Below are 27,500 nucleotides of genomic sequence, written 5' to 3' on the forward strand. Positions count from 1 at the left end.
TTGAATTATTCCATTTTATTCTTCTTCTTCTTCTTTCTTTCTTCTTTTTATTCTCCTTCTTCACCTTCTTCTTCTTCTTCTTCTTCTTCTTCTTCTTCTTCTTCTTCTTCTTCTTCTTCTTCTTCTTCTTCTTCTTCTTCTTCTTCTTCTTCTTCTTCTTCTTCTTCTTCTTCACCTTCTTCTTCTTCTTCTTCTTCTTCTTCTTCACCTTCTTCTTCTTCTTCTTCTTCTTCTTCACCTTCTTCTTCACCTTCTTCTTCTTCTTCTTCTTCTTCTTCTTCTTCTTCTTCTTCTTCTTCTTCTTCTTCTTCTTCTTCTTCTTCTTCTTCTTCTTCTTCTTCTTCTTCTTCTTCACCTTCTTATTCTTCTTCTTCTTCTTTTTTCTTCTTTTTCTTCTTCTTCTTCTTCTTCAACTTCTTCTTCTTCGTCTTCTACTCCTTGGTGAGGTTGATTTCTAGCTATAGAGGCGCACGCATTTTCAAGGATATCTAGACACGTGTAGAAATTGTAAGTGTGCGTATATATATATATATATATATATATATATACATATACATATATATATTTATATATATATATATATATATATATATATATATATATATATATGTTTTGTTAAAAACAACTGCGCATTCGGAGCTACAAAGCTTCTTAAGTAGACTTTCAAGTCTTCTGAACGTGGATTTCTGGTTATCACAGGACTTGAAAGTCTACTTAAGAAGCTTTGTAGCGCCGAATGCGCAGTTGTTTTTAACAAAACATGTTTAAAAGAAAACCTGCTGCCAAGATTCACACATATATATATATATATGAAGGTGGAAAAAGAAGTCACGGGTCTAGTTCCGAATTTCTGAGTAGGCCTATATTTCTGACCGGTTTCGTTCTATGCTTCTTCAGAAGAAGCATAGAGCGAAACCAGTCAGGAATAAACTCAGAAACTCGGAACTAGACCCGTGACTTCTTTTTCCACTTTCCTCGACTTGTCACAATGTACGAGCATATATATATATACACACATATATATATATATATAAATATATATATATATATATGTATATGTATATATATGCATATATATACATATATATATATATATATATATATATATATATATATATATATGTATATATAAAGGATTACAAAGAAGAAGGATGTCGACAGGAGACCTTTTGGCCCATAACTAGGTCGGATACGAAAAAGTTATAATAATGGTAAATAGACAAATAGAAATAATAATATAGATAACAATAGGAATAAACTAAACGTGGAAGGGTGTGGAGTGCATTCAGGGATGGAATGGGTGGGAATGATTTTATGCCTTTTTCTTTTTGGCTACCCCCCTTGTAAGGGGAAAAAAAGCCTTGGTATATGTATGTAGATAACAATAGATAAGATAAATAAATAGATAGGTAACGTCAAATAATAAACAAACAGGTAAATAGTAAACAATAATAAATGGACAGATACATACATACATATACCAAGGCTTTTTCCCCCTTAAAGGGAGGTAGCCAAAAAGGGAAAGGCATAAAAACACTCCCACCCATTTCATCCCTAAATACACTCCACACCCCTCCCACCCTTCCTCTCATCTGAGCACCTCCTGGATGACGGGTCATCCCTGCACCCTGCCCACCGCCCTGGGTCAGAAGCAGTGTCGCAAGACACAGCACATCCACAGCAAGGCCGCTTCATTTAATCGGCGACCCCCCCTCTCCGTCCCCCCTTGCATATAAGGAGAGGACGGGGAGAAATCCCTTCGGGCTGCGTCAAAATTTACTCACACATACTACCCCACCCCCACCCCCCCGCCCATTCCTCCTCATGCAATCACAACATCATCCATATACAACCATTCTCCACTCACCTCTGTCTTCCGTCCTCTCCCTTCCTTCCTCAACAGACATTCCCCTCTTCCCCAAAGCCCCCTTCACCCCATCCATCCATCTCATCCTAGGACGTCCCCTCATGTTCACTCCCTCCACATCTGCCTTCCATACCTCTTTTACTAGTCTTTCTTCACTCATTCTTTCCATGTTTCCAAACCATCCTAATATTCTTTCATCAACCCTATCTCCCAAATCCTTTTTCACCCCTGTTCTCCTCCTCACCTCCTCATTTCTCACTCTATCCAGCCTAGTAACCCCCACCATACTTCTCAGACACCTCATCTCAAACACATTCAAACTCCTTCTCTCTTCTTCTCTTATGTTCCACGTTTCTGCCCCATACAGTGCTGTTGGCACAATCACTCCTTCATACAGTCTCCTCTTCGCATCCATTCCCAAATGTCTATTCCTCATTACACTCTTTAATCCACCAAGGCATTTACTCGCTTCTCTCAATCTACATTCTACCTCCACCTTCACTCCACCTTTTCCTGCTACACTTGCACCCAAGTATCTAAAACTATCCACTTCCTCCAGTCGCTCTCCCTTAATGTTCACTTCCAGTCTACTGCCACTTTCACCCCTTGTACATCTCATCACCTTACTTTTACCCACATTTATCTTTAGCTTTCTTCTATCACATACTCTCCCAAACTCTGCCACCAGCTTCCTCAATCCCTCCTCTGACCCTGCCACAAGCGCAGTGTCGTCCGCAAACAACAGCTGGCTCACCTCCCACTTTTCTCCATTTTCTTTAACCATCTCCAATCCCTGACCCACTACCCTAGCATTCACCTCTCGCACCACCCCATCCATGTATAAGTTGAACAGCCAGGGCGACATAACGCATCCTTGACGAAGTCCCACCTTTACCTCAAACCACTCACTCTCTCCATTTCTAATCCTGACACAAGCTCTACTACTCTCATAAAAACTCTTGACAGCTCCCAAAAGCTTTCCTCCTATCCCATAAATCTGCATCACCTCCCACAGTGCCTTTCTGTCTACCCTATCATAAGCCTTTTCCAGATCCATAAAAGCCCAAAAAACATCCTTCCCCTTTCCTATAGCTTTCTCACATATCTGTCTTACCACAAAGATCTGATCTACACAACCTCTACCTGTCCTAAATCCACATGGACAGATAAATAACAATGAATGATAATCAGATAAATAATAATAAACAAACAGACAAATAATAACAAACAAATAAGCAAATAATATAAAATAAATGGCAGGCATTACGTACATACATACATAGATACATACATACATACGTACATATATATACATACATACATACATACGATATGTACATACATACATGCATACATATATACATACATACATGCATACATACATACATACATACATGCATACATACATACATACGATATGTACATACATACATACATACATACATACATACATACATACATACATACATACATACATACATGCTTACATACATACATACCTACATACATACATACATGCATACATACATACATACGATATGTACATACATACATACATACATACATTCATACATACATACGATATGTACATACATACATACATACATACATACATACATACATACATACATACATGCATACATACATACATACATACATACATACATACATACATACATACATACATACATACATACATACATACATACATACAGATATAGACATAGACGATGGACCGAAAAAGCCATAGCGCTCCCCCTCCCCCGCTCTTCCGTCCCCTCCATGGCTACTTTTATGTGTGTTAGGGGAGAGGGGAGAGAGGAAAGGGAGATCATTTTACTTTTCCCCTTTTCCAGTCACGTGTTTCGAATCATCTGAGGGACGAGGGGAGTATGGATTTCCTCAGCTGAATAAAACTGTCTGTTGTTAATCGAAGAAGTTTTGAATGACCCAAATCTGAAAACAACGATTGTAAAGAAGGTTATTTGAGGATTGTTAGATCGCGGTTGTTGTTGGGGGGTGGGGAGAGTGTAAAGGATCTCCTGCCCTCCCCCCAACTAGGGGCGCCCCCCCCCTAATGGGGACGTGAGGAGGATACAAGGAGGGGGGGAGCGGGAATTCATCTGCTCAAAAAATCATTGCTAAGAATAATCAAACTCGTTTTAAGAATAAGTACTTGCCGTTACATTCATGCAAAATATAATTCTATCAATCACCCTGACCCATTTTCTAATAAGTTAGCCAAGTACTATGATATAAAAAGAAAAGAAATACATGATTTTGTATAAACACAAAAAGATATGTGAAAGCGTACTTATTTGCTTGAATTAATTTTCATCCCAATTGACGTCATGTCGCTTTTCTTTAAGTTGGATAAAATCGCCCGGTGATGACGTGACGAAAAACTTGTAAACATCGTAACTTCGAGACAAAGTCTTTAAAAATCATGGAGCCAATTTCATTCGGGAAATTTTCCTAAACTGAATAAAATCGTCTGATTTTACGTCGAACGTGAGGTAAGGAACCTGAGTTGCCAGGTCGTAGATTTGTCATGAAGATAGGAGGAAACCATTTCACCAAGATCGTAGTTGGTAAATGAAAGAAGCTTCTTCACCAGCCAGGCACACGGAATCTGTGTATTTATGTTTGAGAGAGGAGAGATAGATAGACAGACAGAGATACACATACGCACACACACACACACACACACACACACACACACACACACACACACACACACACACACACACACACACACACACACACACACACACACACACACACACACACACACACACACACACACACACACACACACACACACACACACACACACACACACACACACAGAGGGGAGGGGAGAATAAGATGTACGAAAAGTAATCGAGAGAAAGAGAGAACAAGAAATACAAAAAGAAACAGAGAGAGAGACAAAGAAACATAGAGAGAGAGAGAGAGAGAGAGAGAGAGAGAGAGAGAGAGAGAGAGAGAGAGAGAGAGAGAGAGAGAGAGAGAGAGAGAACATGAAATACAATCAGAGAGAGAGAGAGAGAGAGAGAGAGAGAGAACAAGATGTACAAAATGAAGGAGAGAGAGGAAAAAGAGAGAGAATAAGAAATACAAAAAAGAAAGAGAGAGAGAGAGAGAGAGAGAGAGAGAGAGAGAGAGAGAGAGAGAGAGAGAGAGAGAGAGAGAGAGAGAGAGAGAGAGAGAGAGAGAGAGAGAGAACAAGATGTACAAAATAAAGAAGAGAAAGAGAGACAGAGGCAGAGAGAGAGAGAGAGAGAAAACAAGAAGTACAAAGAGAGAGAGAGAGAGAGAGAGAGAGAGAGAGAGAGAGAGAGAGAGAGAGAGAGAGAGAGAGAGAACAAGAAATACATAAAGAAAAAAGGGAGAGAGAATAAGATATACAAAAAGAAAGAGAAAGAGAGAGAGAACAAGAAATACAAAAGAGAGAGAGAGAGAGAGAGAGAGAGAGAGAGAGAGAGAGAGAGAGAGAGAGAGAGAGAGAATAAGATGTACAAAAAGAAACAGAGAACAAGAAATAGGAGGGGGAGAGAGAGAGAGAGAGAGAGAGAGAGAGAGAGAGAGAGAGAGAGAGAGAACAAGAAATACAAAGAGAGGGAGAAAGAGAGAGAACATGATGTACAAAAAGAAATCGAGAGAAAAAGAGAGAGAACAAGATGCACAGAGAGAGAAAGAGAGAACAAGAAATACAAAACAGAAAGAGAGAAAGTGATAAAGTAAGAGGCATTGTCAAGTTCTGATGATCATTTTCACATTTTTTTCTCGTGGCTGTGCCTGTCGTCAGTCGATTTCATTCAGGCGAAGGGATATCCCCCTAACCTCCCATCCCCTCCCCCACCCCCACCCCATCACCCTCCCATCACCCCAAGCAGAAAAACCGTTAAATTTTTAAATGCGAAAGCCGGTATTGGGAGACAAGATGGCTGACAGCCTCACTAAGCATAAATGTCCGTTGAATTGATATTGGCAGCACATCAAACTATTTTAATAAAGACACACAGAACCTAGAAGCATATTAGATTTTCATGGACCAATCTGTATCAAAATCTTTAAGATCTAAAATTATAGAAAGAAAATAATTTGACTATGACTTCAACCAGAACTACAAATCTCTATACACCCTCAAAGTCCCGTTGGGTCGACAAGTTATTTATAATTAGATAAACATCGAGTTTCTAAAATTCTAGACCATTTCTAAATGTTGCCTTACCGTCCACCTTCCAACTTAGAACATATTCAGCATTCTGGAGCCTAGATTTGTTTAAATAAAGAGGGACAATGGAGCAAACTAAAATTTCAGGAAGGCAAATGCTGAAAAAAAATTAAGAACGACTGCACCGCGGCCACATAAATCCCAGTTTCAGAATCTCTGGTCTAAACAGACTTACATACCTGGGTAGGACTAACGGAAGGAAGAGGAGGCTAGGGAGGACCCCGTGCGAGGGTAGGCCTTGGAGAGGGGGAGAGGCTATATTAAGACCCCTTGCGAGGGGATAACTTGGTGAGAGGGAGAGAGAGGTTACATTATATCCCTGTGCAATGGGAGGACCTAGAGAAGGGGAGGAGTGCGTCCCAGCGAGGGAGTTTGACATAGTATTTATGAATTGCTGTTCTTGCACCTCCTAAAGAAGACCACATATTCACTGAACACCCTCAGTCATCCACTAACAGCCACTAGGTTTTAATTAGTGGTTTCTATTTCGGGGAATTATGACCCCCTACTACCCGACAAGGGGGTCGTGGACCCCTTTCGGGGACCCAGCGGGTCTGAGAAAGGAGTTCGAGAGAGACAACAAGAGAACGACTTCGGGGGAGAATTTGGGTAAAAAAAACGGAGACAGAAGGGGTCTGAACGGGGTTCCTGGTCCAGGAATATGACAGGATGTCGCCATTAGAGAGGAAAGAAAAATGGTTAATCGGGAGCGGAGGGGAGAGGAAGAGGAGGAGGAGGAGGAGGAGGAGGACTAAATAACAACGGAAACGTGTGTATTTGTGTTTAAAAGAGGAGAGATTGACAGAGACAGACAGGCAGAGAGAAAGAAAGTAAGAGAGAGAGAGAGAAAGAGGGGGAAGGGAGGAAGACAAAGAGAGAGAGAGAGAGAGAGAGAGAGAGAGAGAGAGAGAGAGAGAGAGAGAGAGAGAGAGAGAGAGAGAGAGAGAGAGAGAGAGAGAGAGAGAGAGAGAGAGAGAGAGAGAGAGAGAGAGAGAGAGAGAGAGAGAGATGATGGTGGTGAATAAGGAAACACAGGAGAGGAGAGATTGACAGAAAGACTGAGACAGACAGGCAGAGAAAGAGAGAGAGAGAGAGAGAGAGAGAGAGAGAGAGAGAGAGAGAGAGAGAGAGAGAGAGAGAGAGAGAGAGAGAGAGAGAGAGAAAGAAAGGGGAAGGAAGACAGAGAGGGCAAGAGAGAGAGAGAGAGAAAGAAAGGGGAAGGAAGACAGAGAGGGCAAGAGAGGTAGAGATAGAAAGAGAGAGAGAGAGAGAAGGAGAGAGAGAGAGAGAGAGAGAGAGAGAGAGAGAGAGAGAGAGAGAGAGAGAGAGAGAGAGAGAGAGAGAGAGAGAGAGAGAGAGAGAGAGAGAGAGAGAGAGAGAGAGAGAGAGAGAGAGAGAGAGAGAGAGAGAGAGAGAGAGAGAGAGAGAGAGAGAGAGAGAGAGAGAGAGAGAGAGAGAGAGAGAGAGATATATGATGGTGATTATTATGAAAAGAGAGGAGGGCATAAGAGGACAGTTTAAGCACAGTAAACTTGTGTCTTTACCAGAGGTAGCCTTCCGAGTGGTGGTGGTGATGTTGGTGATGGTAATGGTGGTGATGTTGGTGGTGTCGGTGGTGGTGATGTTGGTGGTGATGTTGGTGGTGATGTTGGTGGTGGTGATGTTGGTGGTGATGTTGGTGGTGGTGATGGTGGTGGTGGTGGTGGTGATGGTGGTGGTGACGATAATATTTGTGGTATTGGTGGTAACGTTGGTGGTGATGTTGGTGGTGGTATTGCTGGTGGTTGTGATGGTGGTGATTGTGGTGGTGGTGATGTTGTTCTTGGTGGTGATGTTGGTGGTGACAGTAATATTTGTGATGTTGGTGATGATGGTGGTGTTGATGTTGGTGGTGACGGTAATATTGGTGGTGGTGGTGTTGTTGTTGGTGGTGATGTTGGTGGTGATGTTGGTGGTGATGGTGGTGATTGTGGTGGTGACGATGATATTGGTGGTATTGGTGGTAACGTTGGTGGTGATGTTGGTGGTGGTATTGCTGGTGGTTGTGATGGTGGTGATTGTGGTGGTGGTGATGTTGTTCTTGGTGGTGATGTTGGTGGTGACAGTAATATTTGTGATGTTGGTGGTGTCGGTGGTGGTGATGTTGGTGGTGATGTTGGTGGTGATGTTGGTGGTGGTGATGTTGGTGGTGATGTTGGTGGTGATGGTGGTGATTGTGGTGGTGACGATGATATTGGTGGTATTGGTGGTAACGTTGGTGGTGATGTTGGTGGTGGTATTGCTGGTGGTTGTGATGGTGGTGATTGTGGTGGTGGTGATGTTGTTCTTGGTGGTGATGTTGGTGGTGACAGTAATATTTGTGATGTTGGTGATGATGGTGATGTTGATGTTGGTGGTGACGGTAATATTGGTGGTGGTGTTGTTGTTGTTGGTGATGTTGGTGGTGATGGTGGTGGTGGTGATGGTGGTGGTGGTGATGGTGGGGGTGACGATAATGGTGGTATTGTGGTAACGTTGGTGGTGATGTTGGTGGTGGTATTGCTGGTGGTTGTGATGGTGGTGATTGTGGTGGTGGTGGTGTTGTTCTTGGTGGTGATGTTGTGGTGACAGTAATATTTGTGATGGTGGTGATGATGGTGGTGTTGATGTTGGTGGTGACGGTAATATTGGTGGTGGTGTTGTTGTTGGTGGTAATGTTGGTGGTGATGGTGGTGGTGGTGATGGTGGTGGTGGTGATGGTGGTGGTGACGATAATGGTGGTATTGGTGGTAACGTTGGTGGTGATGTTGGTGGTGGTATTGCTGGTGGTTGTGATGGTGGTGATTGTGGTGGTGGTGATGTTGTTCTTGGTGGTGATGTTGGTGGTGACAGTAATATTTGTGATGTTGGTGATGATGGTGGTGTTGATGTTGGTGGTGACGGTAATATTGGTGGTGGTGGTGTTGTTGTTGGTGGTGATGTTGGTGGTGATGGTGGTGATGGTGATGGTGGTGGTGGTGATGGTGGTGGTGACGATGATATTGGTGGTATTGGTGGTAACGTTGGTGGTGATGTTGGTGGTGGTATTGCTGGTGGTTGTGATGGTGGTGATTGTGGTGGTGGTGATGTTGTTCTTGGTGGTGATGTTGGTGGTGACAGTAATATTTGTGATGTTGGTGATGATGGTGATGTTGATGTTGGTGGTGACGGTAATATTGGTGGTGGTGTTGTTGTTGTTGGTGATGTTGGTGGAGGTATTATTGGTGGTGGTGATGGTGGTGATTGTGGTGGTGATGTTGATGGTGATGGTGGCGGTGATGTTGGTGGTGGTGATGTTGGCGTTGGTGGTGCTGATGTTGGTGGTGATGGTGGTGATTGTGGTGGTGATGTTGATGGTGATGTTGGTGGTGGTGATGTTGATGGTGGTGATGTTGGTGGTGGTGATGTTGGCGTTGGTGGTGCTCATGTTGGTGATGATGGTGGTGATTGTGGTGGTGATGTTGATGGTGATGTTGGTGGTGGTGATGTTGGTGTTGGTGATGGTGGTGGTGATGTTGGTGGTGGTGATGGTGGTGGTGATGTTGGCGTTGGTGGTGCTGATGTTGGTGGTGATGGTGGTAATTGTGGTGGTCATGTTGATGGTGATGTTGGTGGTGGTGATGTTGGCGTTGGTGATGCTGATGTTGATGGTGATGGTGGTGATTGTGGTGCTGATGTTGATGGTGATGGAGGTGGTGATGTTGGTGGTGGTGATGTTGGCGTTGGTGGTGCTGATGTTGGTGGTGATGGTGGTGATTATGGTGGTCATGTTGATGGTGATGTTGGTGGTGGTGATGTTGGTGGTGGTGATGTTGGTGGTGCTGATGTTGGTGGTGCTGATGTTGGTGGTGATGTTAGTGGTGATGTTGGTGGTGATGGTGATGGTGTTGGTAGTGGTGGTAGGAAGGAGCTGTCTCGTGGGTGGGTAGCTTGTGTCTGCTGGGCAATTGTGTGCCTGAGTCATTGTGTCTTGGGTCCTTGTTCAGGGCGGCACCAGCCATGTCACTGTGGTTGTGACTACACTCGAGGGGTCCTGTCCTTTTGTCCCCATCGGTCAAGACTTGGCTCTAGATTAATTTATATATTTTTTACCCTATGTGTGTGTGTGTGTGTGTGTGTGTGTGTGTGTGTGTGTGTGTGTGTGTGTGTGTGTGTGTGTGTGTGTGTGTGTGTGTGTGTGTGTGTGTGTGTGTGTGTGTGTGTGTGTGTGAGTGTGCATTTAACTAATTATAGGAGCAACGCTCGTAGGATCCCGTCTCCTATTCTCTAATTTTCTAACACACCTAAACTCAACTACTGTGTGTATATACGTGATTCACCATGGTCTTGGATCATGTGTTAGACTCGTGATCGACAGCTATTACCCTCCCGGAAGAGAGCTCATATATGACCGATCTATGAGTAATGCCGTGACATTACACGCACACACACACACACACACACACACACACACACACACACACACACACACACACACACACACACACACACACACACACACACACACACACACACACACACACACACACACACACACACACACACACACACAACTCCCCGCCCACGACAGTTGGAGTAACGACACGCAGCGTAGCGATACTGAAATGATTTCAGCCCTGGGCGGGATTCGAACCCGAACCGTTGTAGTGGCAGTTGCGAACGATACCACTCCGCCGTCGAGTCGTGTGTGTGTGTGTGTGTGTGTGTGTGTGCGCGTGTGGGGGGAAGTGGTTCAAAATGACTAAGCTTAACGTCGCCGAGCTCCCCCTTATCAGGAGGCTAGGACTGTGCCCCTTACAGAGGACTTTGTAGCGTGGAATTGAATGAACCATGCCCTTGGTCCAACTCGCTGGAGTCAGGATTCGAACTGACGTCACCTCGACCTGCGCCGCAAGTAACGACGCTCTAAACCGCTCTACCAGGCAATCTAAAAGTGAATATACACAAAATCGTCGTTTCTACTTCTGTAATCATTGTACTCAGTATTGCCCAAGTCATGAATAAATTACCTAAAAGCTTAATGAACCAAAACGCGTTAGGCAGCTCGCTCACCGACGCAACCAGTTGCACGAAACCGGTCTCTTGCATTTCATTTTATTTTATTTCATTGTTATTATATTTTTATTTTCATTTTTATTTTCTAGTATATGGATCTTCATCTTAGCGTCACATTCGGCGCGATATTTCCTTAAAAGATAGAAGCAAAGCAACTGGTCGCGGCGTCGTAAGGAACTGTTCGCGTCGTCGTAAGCAACTGGTTGCGGCGTCGTAAGCAACTGGTTGCGTCGTCGTAAGCAATTGGTTGCGTCGTCGTAAGCAACTGGTTGCGTTGTCGTAAGCAACTGGTTGCGAAGTCGTAAGCAACTGGTTGCGACGTCGTAAGCAACTGGTTGCGACGTCGTAAGCAACTGGTTGCGTCGTCGTAGGCAGCTGGTTGCAGTGTCGTAAGCAACTGGTTGCGACGTCGTAAGCAACTGGTTTCATGCAACTGGTAGCGTGGATATGCAAAATGCCTTAGCCATTACAGAAATCTACGATTCCTCACGTAGATCTCTTTAGAAAGAAACGTTAGACGGCTTTCTGTGTAATGTGAGCGTTAGTCTGTTTCACCATCATTAACCAGAAGATTCCAATCAGTTCAGAGACAGTTAGGTGTTATTATGTCACGTATAATGCGTCTAGAAACAGAGGGGCATCCCCGCCATTTTTGCTGGCTTCGAATTAAGCATGGATCGTGAAAGAAGCCTCATATATATATATATATATTATATGTGTGTGTGTGTGTGTGTGTGTGTGTGTGTGTGTGTGTGTGTGTGTGTGTTTGTGTGTTTGTGTGAATATATAATATATATATATAAATATATATATATATATATATATATAAATATAAATATATATATATATATGGAAACCACAAAGGAAATCGGAAAAAACACTATCTCCAAAGCGCTTTCGTGTAAATAACACGAAAGCGCTTGGGAATTACTGTTTCCGGTTTCCTTTGTTTCTACCAGCAAAAATGTTTGAACACGTGTTTTTTTTAGTGATCATTCTGCATATATATATATATATATATATATATATATATATATATATATATATATATGTATGTATGTATGTATGTATGTATGTATGTATGTATGTATGTGTGTAAAGATAGACAAATATGGAGGTAAGGTGGCAAAATGAAACGTTAAGGCTAGAGTATGGAGCTTTATTCAGAACCAGACGTTTCGACCTCACCAATAATTAGTAGTTTTTTAAAGAACACCAGAAAAAATTTAGTAACATCAGCGATAAATAGAATTGACGAGTTTACGAGAAACACAGAGAATTTACAAGAAAATAAAAGTGTTGTTTATATATGTCCTTGTACAGACTGTGAGAAAGTTTACTTTGGTGAGACAGGACGCGGACTGGACAAAGGACTAGAAAAACACAAGAGGGATGTGAAATATCACAGAACATTAAATGCCCTATTAGTTCATATCGATGAAGAAAATAATTTACCAAATTGGAAAGAAACCCATGTTCTACATAGGAAACTGGGAAAAAAAGAAATGGAAAGGTTTGGAGGTGGCATACATTACCACCGAGAAAACAACAAATTCTTGTAAGGGGTTCATGTCCTGGGCCCAAACGTCCGCACAGCTGGCAGTTGGCGATTGTAGGGGGACAACGAGACCGGGATGAGGTCACGCAGGGTCATCAGATCACAATGTAAGCTGTTGACGGACTTTGATTCTTATTCTGTATTCAGTTCACTGAGGAAGGCCCAAGAGGTCGAAACGTCTGGTTCTGAATAAAGCTCCATACTCTAGCCTTAACGTTTCGTTTTGACACCTCTCCTCCATATATATATATATGTATATATATATACATATATATATATATATATATATATATATATATATATATATATATATATATATTTTAGCATTTTGTAAAAGGACCACATTTTTGGTCATTTTGCAATATCATCAGTAACCTCCTTGGACAATTTGCAGAATGTCCAATTAGCAGTTCATATTCGTCTCTTGATAACAAACCCGAGCAATTTCTCGCTTTCTTTTCTTCAGCCTCCGTAAGCTTTGCATGAAAAGCACTTTTCTCATTGTCTATTGTGCAGATTCTCAACGGACAGTAGAGAAGGAAGCATGAAGACCTCACGTGACCTTCCGAAGCGCCAGACTGATAAGGCCTTCGCCAGTCATTGGCCATCTCAACACACACACACATATACCGTTAGCAGTAGAGAAGAGTCTATAATAACACTTGTAGAAACAGGCCATGTTTGAACAAGCAATTGAAGGTTGGCTGTTGTTTTTATATTTATTTTGAATACAAATGCACGAGTCACTTCCTATCACCACTCACACACACACACACGCATAAACACACACATCGTTAGCAGTAGTTAAGTGTTTATAATGGCACTTGCAGTAACAGGCAATGTTTGAATAAGCAAGCATTACAAATAGTTGAAGGTCGACTAATGTATATATATGTATATATATATATATATATATATATATATATATATATAGTAGTCCTTGATATATATATATATATATATATATATATATATACATATATATACATATATATATATATATATATATATATATAAATATATATATATATATCAAGGACTACTATTACACAGGACGTGCGCACCCAGATCCCTGGGTCCGCTAGCGGAGGCCATTGCTTTCTTTGTAACCTAACATTTCATATTGGACAAATATATCAAAACTAGTAACCTAACATTGTATATAGGACAAATATATCAACTATTGACTTATTCAATGCAGTATAAGTTAATATAAACATTTATGGTGAAATAAGAAACTATTTTTAAGGCACTGTTATGCTTTGAAATGCCAATTTTAGCCGGACTTAACAGGTATTATTGTCTTGTTCAGCATCCTCAGTTTCTCAAGATGGTTCAGAACCTGAGGCCAGGTTATATTCCTCCATCCAGAAAAGATATTGCTGATAAGTACTTGGATCTTGTATATCAAAAGGAATATAAAAAGTGTGCAGATGACCTGAATAATGATACTGTATGTCTTTCAATTGATGGGTGGTCTAACATCCATAATGAGCCCATAATATGTGTCACTCTAACAACAACCACTGGTCAGATTTATTTAGTTGACACAATAGACACATCAAGGAAACCTCAACTACTGAATATCTTCTATAACTTGTACAAAATTCGATCAAGAAGGCTGAACAAGATTTTGGTTGTCACATTGGAAGTGTTGTGACAGACACTGCAGCAAATGTCACCAAGATGAGAAAACTCTTGGAGGAATCGAGTGAACCTGAGCATACCGTCCTCACTTAAGGCTTATACCGTTCCTTGTATACTTGTGGCAAGTCTATATAACACTGCTCCTTATATTGATATGCTAAAAATGTCTTTTAGCAATCAGATCGCATATCAGATAGTAATCCCACAATATCTAAAATCTATAAAAAAAATCTATTTAAATAAAATAAATCTGATTTAAATAAAGAAAATCTATCTTTTATATTTTTAATAAGATAAAAAAAAAATCGCCAACCCTGATGTCCACTAACCTAATATAATAATACCTTTTAAGTCCTGCTAAAATTGGCATTTCAAAGCATAACAGTGCCTTAGAATAGTTTCTTATTTCACTATAAAAGTTTATATTAAGGGGAGATACCTCTGCCAGATCTAAACACATTAAAACTAACCCAATCATCTTCACATTTTTATACGATGTCAAGGATACTTGGAGATCAGAAAAGGCAAAAAATTAAAGCGATCCATTAAATATTTATATTTTATCTATTTATTTATTTATCTAAATAGCAGTTACTCTTTAAATATAAATAACTAGTTCCCATGTTGCTTGATTTACAAAGCAAAGATATTACCTGAAAGCTATGCATATCTCCTACAAACTTTGTGTGAATAAAAAAATTATAATGAAAAATGTTGAAATTATGTATATAAAACAATAAGTTAACCAAAATAAAAGTAGAACTTTCATTCAAAAATTATTTATGAATTCATCATGAGAGATGAAATGTTTTTAACAAGTAAATAACTTCCTCATTTGATGAAAATCATTTTGCATTTAAATTTTTTAAGATAGAGCAAAAAGTATAGAAGTTATTAAAGTTTTTATGACAAAAACTAACATAAATATGGGTTTTTAGATATCGCTTGATAAAGATATGCTTACTGCTGCACAAAAAACTATGCTTCCTACAGATAAAACCATTAAATAAAAGTTCTTCCTTAGAGTGTGTAGATTAGATACATATTTTTTGTAAATTGGACATGAAATAAGAAAAATAGAGCAATTTTTCCACATGTAACTTCACTGAAAATTGGTAGATTTAGTACCGTATATACGGGAAGCCAATAAAAACCCCAGCAAACATTTCAGTAATGATCAGATACTCACATGCACACTCCATAGTAATCTAGAATGCACCAGGAGAATATCCACTAGTACTTGCTCCACCTGACACTTGATAAGGCACATTAATTTTTTCATTGTTTCATTCTCTATTAGTGAACACTTACGTACAGAAATGTTATTCTCTTCCAATTTGCCTTCCACTAATTGTTTACGTAGTGACACAGGACTGAAAAATATTGGGAATAGGATGGCGTCCCATGACTCTCACCATGTTGATAACTCACTTATTCGTGGCATTCTGGATGATGTTACACCTTAAGTCGTGAAAAAATATGGATAAAACAAATTCACACCTCACCAGTACATTTCAAAACACAGAGGTGGAGGGGTGAGGGGAGAGGTTGCTGCCGGAAAACACACACAGCCCAACTGATCGTACCGTATAACAACAGAAATCTTTCTAAGAACTCGTAATAATCGGAAAAAAACATATATAATGAATAATATAATTCACCATATGGCAACACCGCGCACCCATGCGTATGATGGCCGGGCCATTTAAACGGTTTAATGGGACAATATGCGTAAATAATCGTACGCGTGGCACCGCTACATGTCCAGGCTACCTCCTAGTGTCGTCAGCTAAAAATGCATAATTTCATGATTTTCCATGATCCAAGACAGGTATCTCCCCTTAACTTATACTGCATTGAATAAGTCAATAGTTGATATATTTGTCCTATATACAATGTTAGGTTTCTAGTTTTGATATATTTGTCCGATATAAAATGTTAGGTTACAAAGCAAGATATGGCCTCCGCTAGCGGACCCAGGGATCTGGGTGCGCACGTCCTGTGTAATAGTAGTCCTTGACAAGGAAGATAAGTATATATATATATATATATATATATATATATATATATATATATATATATATATATATACATATATATATATATATATATATATATATATATACATATATATATTACAGGTGAAAAATGTAATCACACATTTGTCAATCACGTTAAAACCAGTGTTGGAGTAGAAAAGACTGGAAACGGGGAATCTATATATTTCGATTGCAAACTGCAATCCTCTTCAGTCTTTTCTACTCCAACAGTAGTTTTAACGTGATATATATATATATATATATATATATATATATATATATATATATATATATATATATATATATATATCATATTGACCAAATGCTATTAGGACATTCTGCAAATTGTCCAAAAAACATTACTAAATATTTTACAAAGTTACCAAAAATATGGTCTTTCAAAATGCTCACATATCTAAGGTTATTTTACAAAACTTTATATTGTTCTGATCATTTTGCAAAATGTCCTGTTTGGTTATTTTGCAAATTTACCATTGTTTTTGGTAATTTTGCAAAATGACTAAATATGTAAAATGACCACTGTTTTGGTTATTTTTGCCAAATGCCCGGTCATTTTGCAAACTGACCATTATTTTGGTTATTTTTGCAAAATGCCTGGTTATTTTGCAAAATGGTTAATTTCTTTATATATAAAATGGAACCTTTGACACTCGGGTGACTAAGAAAACATCTCGTTCAACCCCGTCCTTTCCAGAGGCGATTTTTACCTTCATATTTTGCCTCTACGAGTCGATTTTATTCAGCTGAGGGAAACCCCTTCGCAATTAAAGAGCTTTTTTCTAAGGCAGTTATGGGCTTTCCTTGTTTCTTTGGGCTTTCAATCAGAAGCTCTTTTTTTCTGCAGGCTCCAGAAATCTTCTTCCAGAAGCTTTCTTTCTCACGTGGGCGTTTGGACTTTCTTCGGAGAATAAAATGGGCTTCTTCAGTCTACTTGAAGACAATTTCCAACGATTTGTCCCCGAGGATTCTGTTCCTCTTCTTTGGCCTTTCCAGTCCCCTGGAACTTGTTTGTCTCCAGGAGATACGTACGTACCTCTTTGGTGCCCTTTCCAGAAGCTGAGGTCACGTTCACTGAGGCGGGGGTAAGGATTTGCTCGAAGCGGTGAAGCAAAGTTGATCGGGCACTGTTTTCGTCTCCGAAAGTTGTTAAATTTTCTATTTAAAGACTTTCTGTTGGCACTAAAGTCCGTAGAGAGCTGACGATCCAGACTTTCAGTGTATTTGGGGGCTTCAAACTTTCTATATCCTATAAGGGCTTTCAGTTTTACATTTAACTTAATTTTCACATTCTTTGGGCTTTCTTTCTTTTGTTTATCTTTTTTATTATTATTCTTTCTTGGTCCTTCCAGGTGGGAGGACTCTGAGCTCCCACCTTCCATCTTCCCTCCTCTTGATGGAGAAGAGGAACAGGTAAGGCTGGACCACAATGGCCAGCAGAAGGTCCTCGGGGCTAAAGACGATCAGCTTCCACTGCTGTGACCGTAGAACGTCGTCCAGACGGACTTTGTCTGGGCCGATGGGCTTCCGTCTGGATCGTCTACAGAGCCTGCAGATGTGATGATAGGGGCTGTTAACCGTCAAGCACTTCCTATCATGACAGACCCAGTCCTTTGGTGGGCGTGAGGACTTCTTGGGCCTTGGGATCCCAATGGGATAATACTCCTGAGTGCCGCTCGAAGGGGGAGGTGAGGGGGCGGCATCCTCGTTCTCCTTGTCTCCCCCTTCGAGGTCATAGTCCTGTTCCGGGCTTTCGTTGTGTGGGCTTTTTATCTTCACCGCGACAGGAAGATTGTGTTCCTGATGACAACGTTCATATGGTCCCCTTTCTTTCAGGAAAGCTTTCCGGGCGTTGTGAAGGGCTTTCATAAAGTTCCAGGGGACCCTTTCTTTTATAATGGGGATTTTGTAAGATCCCCGGGGTTCCTTTCGACTATGGAAAGGACCTCTTCTCCTGTGGGCATTATCGGCTTCCGAAGAGTTATCTGGCTTTTTTGGGGCTTCGAACTTAAAAGACTCGAAGATGTTCCTTCGAGTCTCGCGTGGGCTTTCGGGAAGACCCTCATCTGAGAGGTCGATGAGGGTCTCCACGGGGATCTCCGCGTCCGCGCATCTGTATCTGCATGCGCGGACGCGGGAGAGTTCGACGAGATACGGCGTATGCTCAAGGACGTCAGGAGAGACGTCCATGAGGTTCTCCTGGAGCGAGTACTGGTAGCGACCGTCGCTACGGGCTTTCAGGTCCGCGACCTCTGTTCGCAGGCGCTCGACCTATTCTTCTAGAGCTCTTCTCGACTCCTGGAGGATCGCGATTTCCTCCAGGAGGAGGTGCCGCTCCTCCTCCCAGCCGAGTGAGGAGGAGGAGGAGGAGGTGTTCGTGACCTCGGGACTGTGAATGTTGTCGGTGACACGCGTTGTCATAATCCTTACCCCGCTAGGCCAAGAGCGCCCTCGGGAGGGACGACGCCCGCATCGCCCAATCGCCCAGTTCTAAGATTGGGCGATTGGGTGGTTGGCCCTGCATTGCACCCCCTGTGCCGTTTTCTTTACGTGTGATGTGTAACGACACTCACCTCTAGCAATGCATTGTGTCTGGTCATTTATAACATTTGCTAGTTAATTTTCTGATACTTTAGCTACTTATTCATCTATTTATCATTTGTTCTTAACTTTTGACGGATACATTTCTGATGCTTTATCTATTTATTATCGTTTTGTTTATTTCTACTTCATATCAATCTTATGTATTTATTCTTTCATTTATCTTATTTATCTATGTATGTGCCTATACATCTTTGTTTGTTTACTTATTTGTTTATTCATTTGTTATTTTACGTTCATTTATCCATTTATTCATTTATGATAATGTAGTTATGCACCATGTTTGAAGCATTTTCATCTTGCAGGACAACACCTTCCAAAGGGTGCTCATATACATACGGTATACACACACACACACACACACACACACACACACACACACACACACACATATATATATATATATATATATATATATATATATATATATATATATATATATATATATATATATATATACATATACAAGCCCCCCGCCTGCGCCGGGGAGCTTGGCCTGCGGCGATGCGCCTTAGGCGCGGGCGCTGCGCGCCCTGGGCTACGCCCCTTTTTAGGAAAATAAAATATCAAAATCATATTGCTTTTTATTTCTTGTCAACATCTAGCTGTTCTCGCAAGTCATCTATATAGGCGATTTGTGCTGGTGTTAAATTTCCGTTCAAAACACCCTTTTTATATTTTTTTAATTCTTTTTTTAATTTACAAGCCCACCGGCTTCGCCGGCCAGGCTTCGCCTGGGGGTTCTTCAGGAATTTCTCCAACGTAAACTTCCAAGGAATCCAACAAATCGTCGCTATAGACGCAGTCTTTCTTCTCCTTTAGCATCTTGTTAAACGTTAGTAGCTTTCGCTGAAACATCTTTATCGACTCCCTTACTTGTAACCCCTTGGTCTGTTCGTAAAGGTGAGGAAACGCCTTCTCATGTTCACTTTTTAGCGCTTGGTTCAATTTCCTATTCTTCATTAACTCTCCTTTACTGAACTTCTTTTCCTTCGTCACCCAACTCCAGAAGTGACGATACCGTTGCATCTTTAACTTTGACGAATCCCCGGCCATCCTTCCCAACCACCACCTGTGTGTGACCGAATTACCACCGAACGGCGTAAGCAACCATTAAAAAATTTTATATTAGAAGTAATAACTTTTTTTTACTTGCTTTTCTTGTTTCAAAAATTTGCGAATTGTTAAATATTTTGCTTTGGCCTCTCTCTGTTCCTTTCTAGCCTCCTTCTTCTTCCTCTTCGAGTTCTTCTTCTTCGAGTTCTTCTTCTTCTTCGAGTTCTTCTTCTTCGAGTTCTTCTTCTTCTTCTTCAAGTTCTTCTTCTTCATCGAGTTCTTCTTCTTCTTCTTCTTCTTCTTTGAGTTCTTCTTCTTCTTCAAGTTCTTCTTCAAGTTCTTCTTCTTCGAGTTCTTCTTCGAGTTCTTCTTCTTCTTCTTCGAATTCTTCTTCGAGTTCTTCTTCGAGTACTTCTTCTTCGAGTTGTTGTTGTTGTTGTTGTTCTTCTTCTTCTTCTTCTTCTTCTTCTTCTTCTTCTTCTTCTTCGAGTTCTTCTTCTTCTTCGAGTTCTTCTTCTTCTTCTTCTTCTAGTTCTTCTTCTTCTTCTTCTTCGAGTTCTTCTTTTTCTTCTTCTTCGAGTTCTTCTTCTTCTTCTTCGAGTTCTTCTTCTTCTTCTTCTTCGAGTTCTTCTTCTTCTTCGAGTTCTTCTTCTTCGAGTTCTTCTTCGAGTTCTTCGAGTTCTTCTTCGAGTTCTTCTTCTTCTTCGAGTTCTTCTTCTTCTTCTTCGAGTTCTTCTTCGAGTTCTTCGAGTTCTTCTCTTTCGAGTTCTTCGAGTTCTTCTTTTTCGAGTTCTTCGAGTTCTTCGAGTTCTTCTTTTTCGAGTTCTTCGAGTTCTTCGAGTTTTTTTAGTTCTTCTTCGAGTTCTTCGAGTTCTACTTCTTCTTCTTCTTCGAGTTCTTCTTCTTCCTCTTCTTCGAGTTCTTCTTCTTCTTCTTCTTCGAGTTCTTCTTCTTCTTCTTCTTCGAGTTCTTCGAGTTCTTCCTCTTCTTCTTCTTCGATTTCTTCGAGTTCTTCTTCTTCTTCTTCTTCGAGTTCTTCTTCTTCACCGTAGTTGGCGGTGTAACCGATTTACCCCCAAACGCCTCTCGCCTCAGGAAAAAGAAATAATTGTAACAGAATCTTTTTATTTAGTATATGATATATATATATCTGTATACATATATCACTGTCCAGTAATATCGTAACACATTAATAAATACACTAAAAACCCACTGTTGATTGGATTTAAGAAAAGAAAGGAAATAACGATTTCTGTATATTTCGATCACTTGCTGTGATCCTCTTCAAGCGGAATACGTATTCCGCTTGAAGACCATCACAACAAGAGATCGAAATATACAGAAATCGTTATTTCCTTTCTTTTCTTATATCCAATCAACAGTGGGTTTTTAGTGTATGCATATATGTATATAAATGTATATATATATAAATATATATGTATATATATACATATATATATATATATTTTGGAAGGAGGCTATTCTGAATACAGGCTTTGTTGAAGTCTGCAGCAGTAGTAGCATTGTTCAACTTGTAAAAAGTACTCTCGATATTTCAAATGAAAGAGCGGAGGTTGGAGGTCAGGGTATTGATAGAATCTCCAAGGTACAAGGTGATTACTCTAGACGTCTTTCGACCCAATCAGTGGTCATCTACAGGAGTTACAATATACACTTTGAAAAAAGGAATGACATACGAGGTGTGGCGGGGGAGATTTTGTACCCGCGAAGAAACACTGGGACAGGAAGTCATATGAGGTGTGGCGGGGGAGATGTCGTGTCCGCATAGCTACCCACGGAGTGCCGACGGGTTCCCTGTAGGTTGCTGGTTGGGCTTCCTCATTGATGGGAGTGAAACTTCAGGCTGTAGCTGGATATTGATGGAGGGTTGATCCAGACGAATAAAAATTGATTCAGCCATCCTTAATCTCCTTCTGTCTTGTTCACGATATAGTATTGTTGTTTGTGTTTCTAGTTGTTGCCTGGTGAGGGAGTGTCCATGTGTATTACTAGTGTGACGGAGTATTGCCCCATCCTGTAAATGTGCCGTCATCCTTTTTGACAAGGTGGTAGTGGTAGAACCTATATACCGTGAATTGAGGCGACTGCAGTCACCAAAGTTGCAATGGAATTGGTATATAAGATTCACATCTTGTAATGGACTTGTCTGTGGGAGGCAACTATTTTTCATGACGAGGCTTGATGTTCTTTTTGTTTTGTAAAAAATGATGAGCTTCAGGATGGCATGGGGGTCTGTAGGGATGACATGTGTGCTGATGATCTTTCTTAAAGCCTTTTCGTCTTCTTTATATGCGGAAGACATGAAGTTTTTATAGAAGAGGGAAATATGACAAGGTTTTTCTGTTGCAGAGGGGGCTTGTGTCACGAAACTATCTAGACGTCGCTTTATTGTCTCATCAACCAATTGTTTTGAGTAACCATTATTGGCAAGGAGTTGTGAGACTCTCTGCAATTCAGCATGGGTGGAAGTCCAAGTAGAAGAATGTGTGAGGGCTCTTTTAATAAAGGAATTTATCACACTCCTGCGGTATTTCTCTGGGCACTCGCTAGCACCGTTGAGACAAAAACCCAGGTTTGTAGCCTTCACATATACTTCGGTGGAGAAAGAGTGAGGGCCTCGGTGAACTAAAATATATATACATATATATGTATGTATATATATATATATATAAATTGGTAAATTTATATACATGTGTGTGTGTGTGTGTGTGTGTGTGTGTGTGTGTGTGTGTGTGTGTGTGTGTGTGTGTGTGTGTGTGTGTGTGTGTGTGTGTGTGTGTGTGTGTGTGTGTGTACGCGCACGCGCGCGTATACAATAGATTCATAGAGCATATTCTCCTCCAGGGTTTTCTCGGGACTTAATCTTACTTACTTCTTACTTCTGCTCCCAGGTAGGCCTTGAGCCTGTCAGTCGGGCCAGCACACTTCTCCAGTTTGTCCTCCTCTCAAAGCTCTCTTCTTCCCTCAAATCCTCCATTTTTCCCAATCCATTTGCCTCTAGGATTTCTTCAACGGCATCTTTCCATCTTTTCTTCGGTCTATCTCTAGATCTGCTACCTTCTGGTCTCCAGTTCCATCTTTTCTTTGCAATTCTCTCTTCATCCATTCTCTCCACGTACCCAAGCCACCTTAATTGTGCCTTTTTTATTTTGCTTCTAATAGAATTCCTAAAAAAAAAATGGAAAATATTTTCTTTTTTAATAATTTCTAAACATAAAACTCAAAAATAGAAGACATCCACGAACCAGTTCTATAGACTTCCGCCATGACCCCCAACCTAAAAAAAAAAAAAAAAAAAAAAAAAAAAAAAGTAAATAAATTAAACTAATAAAAACAATAAAAAAGTGGATTTCGAAGCAAAGAAAACGGGAGGCGTGGTGCTCAGCGTCTCCTGGTGGTGGGAGATTATTATCACTAAAAGTCAGGCAGACTCTAAAGTAGATCACGTCAGGTCATCTAAGGTCACGAGGTAAAACAAGTCTTCGGAGCGGGGTAAGGTTTCCCCATAACTGAATAAAATCACTTGGCGGCACCTCGAATGAATATTGAAATTATCAAACTTAGTTAGAAGGTTAACAAAAATTAGTTAAAGTTAAGTTTAACCCTTTCACTCAGTTAAATCACCTTGCGACAGTTAAAATAAATTGGTAAATTTATGGAACGAAGTCAAGTTGTATGTGTGTGCGTGTGTGTGTGTGTGTGTGTGTGTGTGTGTGTGTGTGTGTGTGTGTGTGTGTGTGTGTGTGTGTGTGTGTGTGTGTGTGTGTGTGTGTGTGTGTGTGTGTGTGTGTGTGTGTGTGTGTGTGTGCCTATGTGCGTGTGTACTTATATGTTTATGTACGTTAGTTTGTGTGTTTATGTACATGTTTGCATGTACGTATTCTTCAGGTATGTTTCATGTAGACGTGTCTGTTCCACATTCATACAAGTAAGCCCACTTGCGAATTTGATTACCTAGTTTTACTGACAAACAAACAAACAACGAGATGAACGATACTTAAAGAAACAGGAGGCCCCTGCATCGGCATTTGGCGACAGGAGGGACGAAAGGAAAAGAAACAAAACGAAACGAATTGCAACATACATAAACACAGCCGTCCAGGCACAGAATGAAATAGGATTCCCCACCAAGGGCGTGTAGGGAGACGGGAAAGAGAGGAAGAGAGAAAGAGAGGAAGAGAGAAAGAGAGGAAGAGAGAAAGAGAGAAAGAGAGGAAGAGAGAAAGAGAGGAAGAGAGAAAAAGAGACGAGGGGGGAAGTGGAAGGTTGAAGAGAGCGACTGAACCAATGGAGAAATGGGAGGAAGAGAGAGAAGAGAGAGAGGAAGAGAGAAAGAAAGAGGAAAAAGAGAGACGAAGGGGGAAGTGGAAGGTTGAAGAGAGCGACTGAGCCAATGGAAAAAGGGAGGAAGAGAGAGAGGAAGAAAGAGAGAAAGAGAGAAAGAGAGAAAAAGAGAAAGAGAGAAACGAAGTTGAGAGAAAGAGAGACGAGGAGGGAAGTGGGACGTTGAAGGGAGCGACTGAACCAATGTAGAAATGGGAGGAAGAGAGAGAAAGAGAGAAAGAGAGAAAAAGAGTAGGAGAGAAAGAGAGACGAGGAGGAAGTGGAAGGTTGAGAGAGAGGCTGAGCCAATGGAGGAATGAGAGTAGTACTCTTGAAAGAGAGAAAAGCGAGAGAGAGAGAGAGGGGAGACAGAGAGAGGGGAAACGAGAAAGAGAGGAGAGAAAATGGAGGAGGAGGAGGAGGAGGACGAGGAGGTGGGGTGGGAGGAGGGGGAGCCTGAGACAATGGAGAAATGAGAGGAGATCACATAAACGAGAGAAAAGAGAGTGAAAGAGGGGAGACAGAGAGAGGGGAAAGGGGAGGGTGAAACGAGAGGAAGAAGAGGGGAGGAGGAGGAAGAGGAGGGTGAGAAGGAGGAGAAGGAGGAAGAGGAGGAGGTGATGGAGGGTGAGGAGGAAGGTGAGGAGGTGGGGAAGGAGGAGGAGGACGAGGAGGAGGGAAGAAGGAGGAAGAGGAGGAGGAGGAGGAGGGGAGTGAGGGGAGGAGGAGGAGAAGAGGGAGGAGGGTGAGGAGGAGAAGGAGGAGGAGGAGGAGGAGGAGGTGATGGAGGGTGAGGAGGAAGGTGAGGAGGTGGGGAAGGAGGAGAAGGACGAGGAGCAGGGGAGAAGGAGGAGGAAGAGGAGGAGGAGGAGGAGGAGGAGGAGGAGGGGAGGAGGGGAGAAGGAGGAGAAGGAGGTGGGGGAGAGGGAGAAGGAGGAGGATGAGGTGATGGGCGGTGAGGAGGAAGGTGAGGAGGTGGGGAAGGAGGAGGAGGACGAGGAGGAGGGGAGAAGGAAGAGGAAGAAAAGAGGGAGGAGAAGGGGGAGGAGGGGGAGAAGGAGGAGGAGGGGGAGGAGGGGAAGAAGGAGGAGAAGGAGGTGGAGGAGAGGGAGAAGGAGGAGGAGGAGGAGGTGACGGAGGGTGAGGAGGAAGGTGAGGAGATGGGGAAGGAGGAGGAGGAGGGGAGGAGGAGGAGGGGAGGAGGAGGTGGAGGGGGAGAAGGAAGAGGAGGAGGAGGAGGTGATGGGGGAGGAAGAGGAGGAGGAGGAGTATGAAGAGGAGGTGATGGAGGAGGAGGTGATGGAGGAGAAGGTGATGGAGGAGGAGGAGGAGGCTAGAGAAATGGGAGATGAATAGTGGGAGTGAAATTCAGGGAAAGATATACTATACGAGAGAAAAAGAGAGCTGGAAAAGAGGAGAGAGAGAGGGGGGGAAGAAAGAGGAAACAAAGGAGGAGGAGGAGGAAAAAAAACAAGAGAAGGTGGCGAAGAAGAAGAGGGGGAAGGAGGATGAAGAGGAGGAGGATAAGAAAGAAGAAGAGGAGGAGGAGAAGAAGAAGGAGAAGGAGGAAGAGGAGGAGAAAAGGGAAGAGGAGAAGGAGGAAGAAGAGGAGAAAAGGGAAGAGGAGAAGGAGGAAGAAGAGCAGAAGAGGGAAGAAGAGGAGGAGAGGAGGAAGAAGAGGAGAATAATATGAAGAGGAGGATGGGGAGGAGACGAAGGAGTAGGAAAAGGAGGAAGAAGAAGGAGGAGGAGGAGAAGGAGGAGGAGGAGAAGGAAGAAGAAGAGGAGGAGAAGAAAGACTAGAAAGAAGATGAAAAGAAGAAAAATAAGGAAGAGGAGGAGGAGGAGACGAAGAAAAAGAGGAGGAGGAGGAGACGAAGGAGGAGGAGAAGGAAGAAGAGGAGGAGGAGGAGACGAAGGAGGAGGAGGAGGAGGAGGGGAAGGAAGAAGAGGAGGAGGAAGAAGAGAAGAAGAGAAAGAAGGAGGAGGAGGAGGAGAAGGAAGAAGAGGACGAGGAGACGAAGGAGGAAGAGGAGGAAGAAGAGGAGAAGGAGGAGACGAAGGAGGAGGAGGAGGAGGAAGAAGAGGAGAAGAAGAAAAAGAAGGAGGAGGAGGATGCAGAAGTTGACAACCTTTGATAAGAGAGTAAAGAGAGCAAGGGCTTAGGTAAAGTTACACTAAACAAGAGAGCAAAAAATAGAGCAAGAGGGGGAAGACAAGAACGAAAAATGAAGAGGAAAGAGAGCAGCTGAAGAGGTCTGGGACGATGAGGAAGTGAGAAATTAAGGCGAAGAGAGTAGAGAGGGAAAAAGAAATAAGGGGAGAAGAGAGTGGGGGGGAGAGAGAATGGACGAGCGAAAGAGAGGGGAAAGAGAGAGACACACACGTCAGCTAGAGAAAGGACAATGAGAGAAGGAAAGAGGGGAAGAAGGAAAGAGAGGAGGAGGGGAGGGAAGAAGGAGGGAACCAGGAAGGAAGGGAAGAAGAGAAAGGAAAGGAAAGGAAGAAAAGGAAAAGGACTTGGGAATGGAAGGAAAGGGAAGGGAAATGAAGGCAAGGGAAGGAAAATGATGGGGAGAAAAAGGAAAGGAAGGGAAGGGAAGGAAAGGGAAGGGAAGGGAAGAAAAATGATGGGGAGAGAAAGGAAAGGAAGGGAAGGAAAGGGAAAGGGAAAGAAGGGAAGGGAAGGGAAAAGAAAGGAGGGTAAGGGAGGGGAAGGGAAAAGAAGGGGAAGGAAAGTAAGGAAGGGGAAGGGAAAGGGAAGGAAAGAAAAGGAAGGGAAGGAAGGAAAAAGAAGGGAAGAGAAGGGAGAGGAGGGGAAGGGAAGGGAAGGAACAGGATACATATGGGATATATGAGTCACAAAGGGAGCCAACCCTATCAGACGCACATCCATTTCTGCGTGAAACACATTGCCGAAGTAGGTCAACGGGAAACAGAGCCGCATAAGGACGCGGGGGGAAAAGTGTCGGTCGATCTTGGGACGCAAAATTGAGTAAACAAACAATGCGAACACTCAGACCAACGCCTGACTCCTCTTTCTCATCAACATTCAGG

The sequence above is a fragment of the Oratosquilla oratoria genome, chromosome 39 (assembly GCF_046742065.1).
Source record: "Oratosquilla oratoria isolate Oo_2021 chromosome 39, ASM4674206v1, whole genome shotgun sequence".
NCBI lineage: Eukaryota > Metazoa > Arthropoda > Malacostraca > Stomatopoda > Squillidae > Oratosquilla > Oratosquilla oratoria.